The sequence below is a fragment of the Nerophis lumbriciformis genome, linkage group LG08 (genome assembly GCF_033978685.3).
Source record: "Nerophis lumbriciformis linkage group LG08, RoL_Nlum_v2.1, whole genome shotgun sequence".
In the NCBI taxonomy this organism is placed as follows: domain Eukaryota; kingdom Metazoa; phylum Chordata; class Actinopteri; order Syngnathiformes; family Syngnathidae; genus Nerophis; species Nerophis lumbriciformis.
Genome location: NC_084555.2, coordinates 18246673 through 18260195, shown reverse-complemented (window position 1 = coordinate 18260195; position 13523 = coordinate 18246673). Strand labels below are relative to the sequence as shown.

General features: G+C 41.3%; 1 protein-coding gene across 3 annotated transcripts in view; it reads left to right on the top strand.

Annotated features, from left to right (window-relative positions):
• bahd1 (bromo adjacent homology domain containing 1) overlaps positions 1-13523 on the top strand; it is a 145604-nt gene that overhangs the window by 91616 nt on the left and 40465 nt on the right. Inside the window, exon 1 of one of the 3 annotated variants that reach the window (XM_061968378.1) lies at positions 13008-13310. The exons of the other annotated variants lie outside the window; for them this stretch is intronic. The gene's annotated coding sequence lies outside the window, so the exon portion shown is untranslated. Of the gene's footprint in view, positions 1-13007; positions 13311-13523 lie in introns of those variants that run through there. 3 annotated transcript variants of the gene reach the window in all.

Here is a 13523-nt window from a genome sequence, read left to right as displayed (position 1 = left end):
GCCCCTTTCCACTGCATCTTCTTCCCGTCAGCCATGTTGTAGTTCTTGAAGCTTCCATATCGAGCCTGCTAACGGATATAAGTTAGAACTATATGCAACTTATTAGAAATGGAGGCAGTGGAGAATTTTAGCATGCATGTGCATGTACAATCCAGTCTGCCCCACAACAAGAGAATAAAGAAAAACAAGAAATGTATAACTGAATAAAAATGGTGGACTTGCGTAAAGCTGTTCAGGTAAACTTCTACCATCTATGAGATATTTGCTGACGTAACTAAGACAAAATACGTCACTAAAGTCTCAAATTCCAAACGGCTCGTTTGAGACAAGTGTGGAAGAAGGCCAATTGTTTTTTAAATACTGTATCTCCGCCATACCTTCATGGTTTGATTTAAAATGTTCGCGACTTTTGGAAACAAAATACACAAAACAGGTACAAATAGGCAGGAAAAGTTGGTTTTGCATAATAGAGTCCCTTTAAGGGACGTACTGTAATGTAGTGTCTTTTTGTTTTTTTAATAATAACAAGAAGGTTATCGATCAACAATCACTTTATTGCAAAACTTGCTACTGTCAACTTGAACCACGCCAAAGCAACAATAGCAACAAAAACTATCTGTCTTTTTCTCCACACTCGACCGTCCTCTCTCACCCGCGCCAACACACACACTGTGCTGCCTGAGCCACTGAGGTGTTAATGGTGACGGAAACAGACTGACAATCGGACATCACAAACTCAACACTACAGTTAACTGACTTGCGACAATGTTACACCTACAGAGTTGTAATAAGAGCCGATTTTTTGTGGGAAATGTGTTGGATCGTTATGTTCGATATTTTTTACTTTATTTAATGCAGTGTTTCTCTATTCATTTTTGTCCTGATGCCCCTGGAAATTCCAACGACCCCCTTGAGTTAAATAAATATTGCAATCTGGTTAATATTGGTTTATTGATCTGTATCACGCACCCTGTGAGTCAGCTCTGTTAGCTTATTCCTATTTTAAAAGAGCTAGGATTTTTTGTTTTGTTAAAATTTTGCAACAGTAAAGCTTATATTAGGAGTGTCCCAATTCCAATTTTTCACTTTCGATAATTTTTGATGCATTACTTGTTCTGTAGTCAGGGTCTTTGCAGGTTTTAACAAGTCACATTTCAGACTTTTTAAGACCATAATGAATCAAATTGAAGACCCATTTAACATCCATACTAGGGCTGGGCGATATGGCCTTTTATTATCTCGATATTTTTAGGCCATGTCACGATACACGATATATATCTCGATATTTTGCCTTAGCCTTGAATTAACACTTGATGCATATAATCACAGCAGTATGATGATTCTATGTGTCTACATTAAAACATTCTTGTTCATACTGCATTAATATATGCTCATTTTAAACTTTCATGCAGAGAGAGAAACCACAACTAAGTACATTTACCAAAATTGTATTTATTAAACAGTTATTAAGCAGTGGCACAAACATTCATGTCATTTCAAAAGAGAAAGTGCAAGATTGTCAGAGACATTTTAAAACAAGCTATTAGTGCACTTTTGTGCATGATGTCACTAAGATGACAAGTCAAAACAACACTAAATTAAAGTGCACTTTTTGTACAGAACGCCACTACAATAGTTTAAAACAAATAAAGTGCCCTTTTGTGCATGATGTCACACAATATATTTCAATAACTGTCAAATAAAAATGAGCTGCATAATAGGAAATCAAATAGTGTATGTCCTTTGCTATGTGGTAGGTTCCTGCGGATGTTATCTCCTTTTGTTGTTGACTATTTTTTTATGTGGAAATGGTTGCTTGGGCATTTTGTTGGTGTGGCACCGGCCAGAGATGTTGTCATGCAGAGTTTCAAGCACTCTTCAATCTCTAGCGGGTGACTTTTCAAATGATGCTACAAGTTAGCAGTAATGCTACTTTTTGTAGCAACGCTTTTGCCGCATACTTGTTCGTCATCTTCCCGCTTGAAGCCAAACCACCGCCAGACGATGGACCCCGTGCTGTTTTTATTGGGAATTAATTCTTCCTTCATTTGTTACCAGATTCGCACCTTCTCTCTCTCTCGTATTACCACTCGCACCTCTCCGCTAGCATCACAGCTGACGTTACCATTAGGACTGCGAATCTTTGGGTGTCCCACGATTCGATTCAATATCGATTCTTGGGGTCACGATTCGACTCAAAATCGTTTTTGTTTTTTTTTCGATTTAACGCGATTCTCGATTAAAAAACGATATTTTCCCGATTCAAAACGATTCTCTATACATTCAATACATAGGATTTCAGCAGGTTCTACCCCAGTCTGCTGACATGCAAGCAGAGTAGTAGATTTTTGTAAAAAGCATTTATAATTGTAAAGGACAATGTTTTATCAACTGATTGCAATAATGTACATTTGTTTTAACTATTAAATGAACCAAAAATATGACTTATTTTATCTTTGTGAAAATATTGGACACAGTGTGTTGTCAAGCTTATGAGATGCGATACAAGTGGAAGCCACTGTGACACTATTGTTCTTTTTTTTAAATTTTTTATAAATGTCTAATGATAATGTCAATGAGGGATTTTTAATCACTGCTATGTTGAAATTGTAACTAATATTGATACTGTTGTTGATAATATTCATTTTTGTTTCACTACTTTTAGTTTGTTCTGTGTCGTGTTTGTGTCTCCTCTCAATTGCTCTGTTTATTGCAGTTCTGAGTGTTGCTGGGTCGGGTTTGGTTTTGGAATTGGATTGCATTGTTATGGTATTGCTGTGTATTGTTTTGTTGGATTGATTAATAAAAAATAAATAAATAAATAAATAAATAAATAAATGAAATCAAATAAAATTTAAAAAAATAAATCGATTTAAAGAAAATGAGAATCGATTCTGAATCGCACAACGTGAGAATCGTGATTTGAATTAGAATACATTTTTTCCCACACACCTAGTTACCATGCCGCTACCTCTCTGCTGGGCGAGGAGGGCGTATGACGTTGCACGCGCGACAGTATGTGACGTATGTAAGGAAGTGCGCTTGTTTTATGTCTCTGTGAGAAGGAGAGACAAGAAAGAGTGACAAACGCCTGTAGTGTAATGCCTGCAGCTAAAAACAACTGCCTAAGAAAGTATACTCGAATATCACAATATAGTCATTTTGTATATCGCACAGAGACAAACCTGTGATATATCGAGTATATTCGATATTTCGCCCAGCCCTAATCCATACTTGCAAATAAAATTAGAAACATTAAGGAAAATTGTTCCTTTCTGGTACAGTAAGAGAAACAAATGTAAAACATAAACTGGGGGCCACTTTGATACATTTTGTGCATAATAGATTGTCAAACCAATTTAGCAAAGGTCATCATAGGGAATGTAACAATATCAAAATCTCACGGTACAAGATTGTCAGAGTATTAAGACCGCGGTACAAAAAAGAGACCTGCTGAGAATGCCGATTCTCAGCAGGGTCACAGACAATTTGAATTGTAAAAATGTAAATGCCTCACAAATAGATCTTTCGCCTCGCTGGATTCCTGGTGTCACAACAAGGATATTTTTGCGGGTGATGGTTGATCAAATGTTCTATTTTTTGTCCGCTCTTAGGCAGATTACTTCCTGTCTCTCACTAGTGTAAAGTGCCAGTAGGAGTGTAACGCTTCGTTTTAACAACAATTTGATTCACTCACCCTGCACACGAGCACTTTAAACCCCTCCCCTCAGGCAAGCGGCTGCGGAGTATAAGGAGTAAAACCACCAGGCTCAGAGACAGCTTCTTCCCTGAACTGTCAGACTGCTGAACGCTAATCGGGCTCCATAGTCTTCCTCTGCTCTTCTTTCTGCCCCCCACTCTCCATCCCTACCCCCTCCCCACACTGACTGCACTATTTATTATTTATTTATTTATCTATCTCATTCCACACTGCATTTTTAGCCAGCTAATCTCGGTCCTTCTTCTTAGACGCCTTATTTAAAGTTAAAAAGTTAAAATACCAATGATTGTCACACACACACTAGGTGTGGCGAAATTATTCTCTGCATTTGACCCATCACCTTTGATCCTCCCCTGGGAAGTGAGGGGAGCAGTGGGCAGCAGCGGTGGCTGCGCCCGGGAATCATTTTTGGTGATTTAACCCCCAATTCCAACCCTTGATGCTGAGTGCCAAGCATGGAGGTAATGAGTCCCATTTTTATAGTCTTTGGTATGACTCGGCCGGGGTTTGAACTCACGACCTACTGATCTCAGGACGGACACTCTAACCACTAGCCCACTGAGTTTTATGTTTTATTTATTATTTATTACAGTTTATTGACTATTTATTAATGTTGTACCATATATGTGGAAATGTGTACGAGTATGACAAATAAAGCTATTGAATCCTTGAATTATTAGAATTCAGAATTATTAAGTACTATGCGATCCGGAATGATTAAGTGAGTTTGAATCGATTCAATAACTTTTTGGCAAAACAAATCAAGCCGTGTGACTGTGGAATAAATACTGAATACTGGACACTGTAGGTGAAATTTCCTATATTCCTGTTATTTTATAATGTAAGACACATGCTGAATAATAAATGTTATATTATTATTTTATTTTTCCATATTTAACATATTGTGTTGAAGTTTGGGGAAATGTTTATAGAACAAACATAGACCCAATAATTGAACTTCAAAAAAGGGTCATTAGAATAATACACAAAGTGTGCTACTATGAACATACCAATCCATTATTTATAAGTTCTAATGTGTTAGAATTTTCAGATATTGTGTTTTTAAAAACTATGGAAATTATGTTTAGAGTAAAGAACAACAGCCTTCCAGCTTGTATTCTTAGATTATTCCAATTAAGAGGAGAAAACTATAATTTACGGGGGATATTGATTTTTTAAATAGGTAAAGTAAGAACGAATATAAAATACAAATGTATTTCAGTTTTAGGAGTTAAATGGTGGAACAAGCTCAGCGATGAGCTGAAGACATGTAGTTCTTGGTTTAAGAAAATCTTGAAAGGTGAAATAATTGAAAATTATAAAATATAGTAACAATTACTTTTATCCCATTGATTTTTTTTTTTTAACGTTAATGTTCCAGGCAATCTAATTTTCAGTGAATGTATAGGATTGGCAAGTATAAGCTTTGGCTTCAGCCTATTCCTTTTTCGGTCATTCTTTTTCTTTTCTTTTCTTTTTTTTTCTTTTTGTGTGTAAATGTGTATGATTGTTAAATATGTATAATCTGTACTGTTAAACTGGTCACACAAAATGGTTGATGGTTGATTATATGACCGAAATAAACTTATTTCATTCATTCATTCATTCATTTCTTGTAAGGGAATTAGGTATAAATTATGGATACGAGCAAGCAAGTCAACAACAATTAATGGCCAATGCATTCACATTTTATTTGAATAAAGGCAACCAACACATTAGGTTGAATTAACAAGAGGAAACCTTTTATGCTCACATTTTCAATATTCAAGCAATCTTCAATACAAATATGGAGTCTGACTGCGCCACCAGCGACACGTGTGCCAGTCACCAACTACTAAGTAAAACGCAAACTTCTGCATACCTGCCAACAACTACGGTTTTCCCATAATGAGTACGATTTTTGATAATCCATTCCGGTTTAAGGCCACGGTGTTAAAAACTACGGTTTTAGTTTCGCTACTTTTTAAACAAGTAGCGATTTCCGTACTTTAGCTATTTTTAGACCCATGCTACAAAAGAAGAGAGAGGGAGAAGAGAAGAGACTAGTGCAACTTCACGGGCAGGGGACAACATATACGGGAAAAATCAATGATGATTGGTTGGTTTACGTATAAGAAAATCCATGATTGGTTGGTTGGTTTTCTATGATGAGTCACGATTGGTTAAGATTGGATTTTTCTTTTAGCGACGTAGACAACGAAACCTAGGAAACCCACAATGCGTCTACTTGGCCCCATTTGGACAAATGTATGCGTCTGGATAAAACAATGTCCAAAACATTCAGTTTAGTTGGGGCGGTATGGCTCGGTTGGTAGAGTGGCCGTGCCAGCAACTTGAGGGTTCCGGGTTCGATCCCCGCTTCTGCCAACCTAGTCACTGCCGTTGTGTCCTTGAGCAAGACACTTTACCCACCTGCTCCCAGTGCCACCCACACTGGTTTAAAAATGTAACTTAGATATTGGGTTTCACAATGTAAAGCGCTTTGAGTCACTAGAGAAAAGCGCTATATAAATATAATTCACTTCACTTCACTTCACTTGTTTATCATGTAAGCCCAAATCAAAACTGCTCTCGACATGGAAGACGTGGAATACACATTTAAGAACACACATGTGATCACTTTTGCTACAGTATAGCCTGTCTAAAGGCTAAATTTCATTTTCATTTATATTTTAGAACAAGACAGTAGCTGACATTTGTTATTTTTTTATACTGTTTATATTTTGACATTGAATAGTTAAATCATTTTGAAACATAAACAACATGAAGATATTTGTTATTTCATGCTATAAATCACAAATGGCTATTCAGATAAAGGAAGTTTGCTAATGGAATAAACATTGTTTGTACTCTATGATTTTTGCAGTTTTTTTGTGTGTCAAAACTTGCCTCTGATTATGACAAATGTGAAGGTTTTAGCCAGAATCTAACGTGTCTGAATGCTGAAAGGTACCAGCCGCACAATTAAGTAAAGTCCCTTACTTCGCGCTGACCACAGACAGAACCGTACATGTGTGTGACAGTCCATTACATCGTCGACTGGGAATTAAAAAGTGCCTGCCTGCAAATTTATGTTTTATCTGAGTTTGATACATTTTGTATTATTTGCAAAGCTATAGTATAGTATTTTATGTAGAAAAAATGTTTTTCTATTTTATGTATACATTCTTTGTTTTTCAATTGTATTCGTCTTGACTAACTGGGTTAATAATAGAGCCACAGACTGTTTACATTACAGTTTTCCTTCAGTTCAATTTCAGTGAATTTCGCTCAAAAATGAATATCTTTATATGTATATTTTCACAGGAAAATATATCAAGATATATATATCGAATATCAATTTTAAGTTAAAATATATCGAGATATAATTTTTTGTCCATATCGCTCAGCCCTACTACGAACATACTTCACTTCCTGCTTACGGTGTTCCATGCAGAGCCGTCACGGCTTCCACCTTTCTTGACTTGCGCTGCACAGAGGATTCTGGGAGATGTAGTTTATTTTCAGACTTGACCAATGCAAATCCACCTGAAAGAAAACTACACACCAAGTTTTTGTTTGATACCATCACATGTCACGGCATTATTGTAAAGACTTTGAAACTGCAATACCGCTGTATCTACAATACCGTTCCAACACTATAGTTAAATATATTTTGCACACAACCTCGACTCGCACTTGTTAACTAGCTAGCAAGATGACAAGCTAACTATCTTACACATCCTCCAGATGTCTGACATCATGCCTCCACTATAAATGCTCCCGTATTACAGATGTACTGCTATAAAAAAAAAACAAGGTCTGCTTTGCAACATGAGCACACTATTCATGTTTTTTATAAAATTCAAATGAAATGTTCCCACACTTCAGCACTGTGCAGCAGTTGGTAGTGCTTGTGCCTCACAGCAAGAAGGTCTTGGGTTCGATTGCTGGGTTTAGAAACTTTGTGGAATTTGCATGTGACTGTGAGGGTTCTCGCCGGGTACTCCGGCTTCCTCCCACCTTAAAAGACATGCACCTTGGGGATAGGTTGATTGGCAACACTAAAGTGGCCCTAGTGTGTGAATGTGAGTGTGAATGTTGTCTGTGTTGGCCCTGCGACTAGGTGGTTACTTGTGAAGGGTGTACCCTGCCTTCCTCCCGAGTGCAGCTGGGATAGGCTTCAGCCCCCCGCGATCCCGAAAAGGACAAGCGGTAGAAAATGGATAGTTGGATGTTCCCACACTTTACATGTTTTCATCTACTATGTTGTTGCAAGTTGCCGTGCTGGCTCGCTTCCGTCTGCAAAAAGCACGAGTGATGACGTCACCTACAATTGTAGACAAATTAATTTGTCAGCGACAATTTTTTGGTCGATTTAAGTAGCCAATGTCGACGAATCGTTGCATTCTTAATGGGAAAAAAATCAATAATTGTGATAATCAGAGTATGGGGTATCAGACTGTCTGATTGTGGCAGTTCGCTCCCTGTATGATCAGTGCCAGAGCTTGGTCCGCATTGCCGGCAGTAAGTCGGACACGTTTCCAGTGAGGGCTGGACTCCGCCAAGGCTGCTCTTTGTCACCGATTCTGTTCATAACTTTTATGGACAGAATTTCTAGGCGCAGTCAAGGCGTTGAGGGGATCTGGTTTGGTGGCTGCAGGATTAGGTCTCTGCTTTTTGCAGATGATGTGGTCCTGATGGCTTCATCTGGCTAGGATCTTCAGCTCTCACTGGATCGGTTCGCAGCCGAGTGGAAAGCGACTGGGATGAGAATCAGCACCTCCAAGTCCGAGTCCGTGGTTCTCGCCCGTAAAAGGGTGGAGTGCCATCTCCGGGTTGGGGAGGAGATCTTGCCCCAAGTGGAGGAGTTCAAGTACCTCAGAGTCTTGTTCACGAGTGAGGGAAGAGTGGATCGTGAGATCGACAGGCGGATCGGTGCGGCGTCTTCAGTAATGCGGACGCTGTATCGATCCATTGTGGTGAAGAAGGAGCTGAGCCGGAAGGCAAAGCTCTCAATTTACCGGTCGATCTACGTTCCTATCCTCACCTATGGTCATGAGCTTTGGGTTATGACCGAAAGGACAAGATCACGGGTACAAGCGGCCGAAATGAGTTTCCTCCGCCGGGTGGCGGGGCTCTCCCTTAGAGATAGGGTGAGAAGCTCTGCCATCCAAAGGAGCTGAAAGTAAAGCCGCTGCTCCTCCACATCGAGAGGAGCCAGATGAGGTGGTTCGGGCATCTGGTCAGGATGCCACCCGAACGCCTCCCTAGGGAGGTGTTTAGGGCACGTCCGACCGGTAGGAGGCCGCGGGGAAGACCCAGGACACGTTGGGAAGACTATGTCTCCCGGCTGGCCTGGGAACGCCTCGGGGTCCCACGGGAAGAGCTGGACGAAGTGGCAGGGGAGAGGGAAGTCTGGGCTTCCCTGGTTAGGCTGCTGCCCCCGCGACCCGACCTCGGATAAGCGGAAGAAGATGGATGATAATCATAATATTTGTAAAACATATTCAAATCGAATGTTGAAGTACGCTATGTGGCCCACTCCTACTATAATGTCATTTGGTAAAACCACTAGACTAGATTATTAAATAAACTCAACTAAAAAAGTACAGTACTTTCTTTTAATGTTCTTATTTTAGTGTTAGCCTCAATACTCTCTCGTAAATCCAACTGCCTCTCAACATCTGACAGATTGTGAGCACTTTTGCATGAACGACTGGAAAAATGCTGATAGACTCCTAGACGTAAAGACTATAATTAAATCAATATGTGCTTCCACAAAGTATTAGTTTGAGGGTGTGCAGACATGTGACACTGTGTTATTAAAAAAATAAGTGTATTGTTTTGCCAGTGAATAGTAAATGTGGTTTGACATTAGTAAGAAACAGGGATGTGGAGACCTTTAATATCCACTGTCTCTACGACTACACTGTGGTACAGACGTCTTTTTCAGTATATAAATGATGCTTGTCAATGAACCCCTGTCCTTCCATTGTGCATGTCTGTCTCATTCAAACGAAGCGGCTTGATTTGATATCCACAGACAGAAACTCAATGCGTGGCTCCTTCTGTCCCGTTTTTTGTATCTTCAAATTACATTTCTCTCTGATGAATTACATTTCACGGTTCACCGAGTCGTTTGACAATAAGAGCAATTTGAGCCATTACATGGTTGCAAAACAGTCAAGTCGGAAGCCTCTGGCCACTCTGGAGTTACTTTTATCAACTTTGGCAATTCGAGCAATCGCAGTTGAAGACGCAAAAGGCTGTTGCTGATTACAAGGTAATTGGAAGCCGCCCTGTTTAATGATTGCAGTAAAATGAGTTGTAGTTATTACAGATGGGCGTAATAATCGATTAAGCGACTCATTTGTAGTTAAGAATTCTGTCAGTTGTGAGAATTGATTGTTGATTAATTGTGTCTTCAAGAAATTAAATCAAAATGGACTGCACTACTTGCAACCAAAAGAGGTGATTTGACTAAAATATGGGCGTTTCTATAAGTAGTATGTTCTTTAGAATTGCAGATACCATTGTGAAAGCTCAATGACTATATACTAACTGATAGAAAAAGACATAATGACAGAAAGTGGTGTAATTGTCTTTTAAAGCTGCAGCATCCTTTACTTAAAGGTGTTGTTTTATAAACAGGGTAACAGCGGGGTCTTAAAAAGTATTGAATCCATAAATTTAAGTCTTTAAAATGTCTAAAACGCTCCTATAATCTCATAAAAGGTCTAAAATTCGATTTTGAAAGGTCTTAAAAATCTATTAACGTTACTTGTATCTATAACATTCATAAACTTCAGTCTTGCTTTTAAATGTTTAGATTTTTGAAGACGCTATACATAACTACAAAATGGAACTAAAGTAGGATACCTTTGCTGCCCGGTCAGCATTTATCGCCCGCCACCAAGTGTGTTGTGCGAGCGGTGGTGTGTTACAGCTTAGCTGAGCAGTGGAAAAAAACTCAACGAAAGCTCACAGCAAAGCCGAATTACAAACTCCGTTTCCATATGAGTTGGGAAATTGTGTTAGATGTAAATATAAACGGAATACAAAGATTTGCAAATAATTTTCAACCCATATTCAGTTGAATATGCTACAAAGACAACATACTTTATGTTCAAACTGATAAACTTTTTTTTTTTGCAAATCATTAACGTTAGAATGTGATGCCAGCAACATGTGACAAAGAAGTTGGAGAAGGTGGCAATAAATACTGATAAAGTTGAGGAATGCTCATCAAACACTTATTTGGAGCATCCCACAGGTGAACAGGCAAATTGAGAACAGGTGGGCGCCATGATTGGGTATAAAAGTAGATTCCTTGAAATGCTCAGTCATTTACAAACAAGGATGGGGCAAGGGTCACCACTTTGTCAACAAATGCGTGAGCAAATTGTTGAACAGTTTTAGAAAAACCTTTCTTAAGCAGCTATTGCAAGGAATTTAGGGATTTCACCATCTACGGTCCGTAATATCATCAAAGGGTTCAGAGAATCTGGAGAAATCACTGCACGTAAGCAGCTAAGCCCGTGACCTTCGATCCCTCAGGCTGTACTGCATCAACAAGCGACATCAGTGTGTAAAGGATATTACCACATGGGCTCAGGAACACTTCAGAAACCCACTGTCAGTAACTACAGTTGGTCGCTACATCTGTAAGTGCAAGTTAAAACTCTCCTGTGCAAGGCGAAAACCGTTTATCAACAACACCCAGAAACGCCGTCGGCTTCGCTGGGCCTGAGCTCATCTAAGATGGACTGATACAAAGTGGAAAAGTGTTCTGTGGTCTGACGAGTCCACATTTCAAATTGTTTTTGGAAACTGGACGTCGTGTCCTCCGGACCAAAGAGGAAAAGAACCATCCAGATTGTTATAGGCGCAAAGTTGAAAAGCCAGCATCTGTGATGGTATGGGGGTGTATTAGTGCCTAAGACATGGGTAACTTACACATCTGTGAAGGCGCCATTAATGCTGAAAGGTACATACAGGTTTTGGAGCAACATTGTCAGGTTTGTCACTGACAGTTTAGTTATGTTTTGAGTTTTTCCTCTGTTTGTCTTTATTTCTTGTCGGCACTATTATTTTGGTTATTTCCTACTTGTCTCCCTGAGTGCTGTGTCCCCTCAGCTGTGGCTGATTGGCACCTGGCCACACCTGGTGTCAATCAGCTAGCTGCTATTTAAACCTGCCTTCTCCTCCAGTCAGTGCTGGATTATTGTCGTTCCGACTTGTCGTGTCGATAGCAGTGTAGCTATTTCCTGGATCCTGACTCCTGTTCCTGGTTTCTGGTTCGTGTTTTCCTTTTCTTATTTTTGAACATTAAAACCATGTTTCCTTGTACCAAGCCTGCTGCCATCTCTGCATCTTGGGGTTCGTCAACAACACACCTTGACAAACATATGTTGCCATCCAAGCAATGTTACCATGGACGCCCCTGCTTATTTCAGCAAGACAATGCCAAGCCACGTGTTACATCAACGTGGCTTCATAGTAAAAGAGTGCGGGTACTAGACTGGCCTGCCTGTAGTCCAGACCTGTCTCCCATTGAAAATGTGTGGCGCATTATGAAGCCTAAAATACCGGCAGACGCCACCATGCACTCCGGTGGGTCTACAACCTACGGCACCACCATCCTCGTCTCCGGTGGGCCAGCAGCAGAGGGCGCCACCATCCTCGTCTCCGGTGGGCCAGCAGCAGAGGGCGCCACCATCCTCGACTCCGGTGGGCCAGCAGCAGAGGGCGCCACCATCCTCGTCTCCGGTGGGCCATCAGCAGAAGGCGCCACCATCCTCGTCTCCGGTGGGCCAGCAGCAGAGGGCGCCACCATCCTCGTCTCCGGTGGGCCAGCAGCAGAGGGCGCCACCACCCTCGTCTCCGGTGGGCCAGCAGCAGAGGGCGCCACCACCCTCGTCTCCGGTGGGCCAGCAGCAGAGGGCGCCACCACCCTCGTCTCCGGTGGGCCAGCAGCAGAGGGCGCCACCACCCTCGTCTCCGGTGGGCCAGCAGCAGAAGGCGCCACCACCCTCGTCTCCGGTGGGCCAGCAGAGGGCGCCACCACCATCGTCTCCGGTGGGCCAGCAGAGGGCGCCACCATCGTCTCCGGTGGGTTCTCCCACGCCGGCGGACGAGCCGCCTCGCCAATTGCGGCGGCGTTCAACTCGCCGTCGCCACCTGACTCTTTCCCGCTGGTTGCGGGAACACTTGGCCTGGCGGCCCACCGCCTTGTCCTCCCTCCACCCTCCCGTGACATTGGACTGTTTTTTGGGGGGAGGTTCCTAGAACGTCTGGTATCCGTTGTGGGAAGGGGGGCTACTGTCAGGTTTGTCACTGACAGTTTAGTTATGTTTTGAGTTTTTCCTCTGTTTGTCTTTATTTCTTGTCGGCACTATTATTTTGGTTATTTCCTACTTGTCTCCCTGAGTGCTGTGTCCCCTCAGCTGTGGCTGATTGGCACCTGGCCACACCTGGTGTCAATCAGCTAGCTGCTATTTAAACCTGCCTTCTCCTCCAGTCAGTGCTGGATTATTGTCGTTCCGACCTGTCGTGTCGATAGCAGTGTAGCTATTTCCTGGATCCTGACTCCTGTTCCTGGTTTCTGGTTCGTGTTTTCCTTTTCTTATTTTTTAACATTAAAACCATGTTTCCTTGTACCAAGCCTGCTGCCATCTCTGCATCTTGGGGTTCGTCAACAACACACCTTGACAAACATATGTTGCCATCCAAGCAATGTTACCATGGACGCCCCTGCTTATTTCAGCAAGACAATGCCAAGCCACGTGTTACATCAACGTGGCTTCATAGTAAAAGAGTG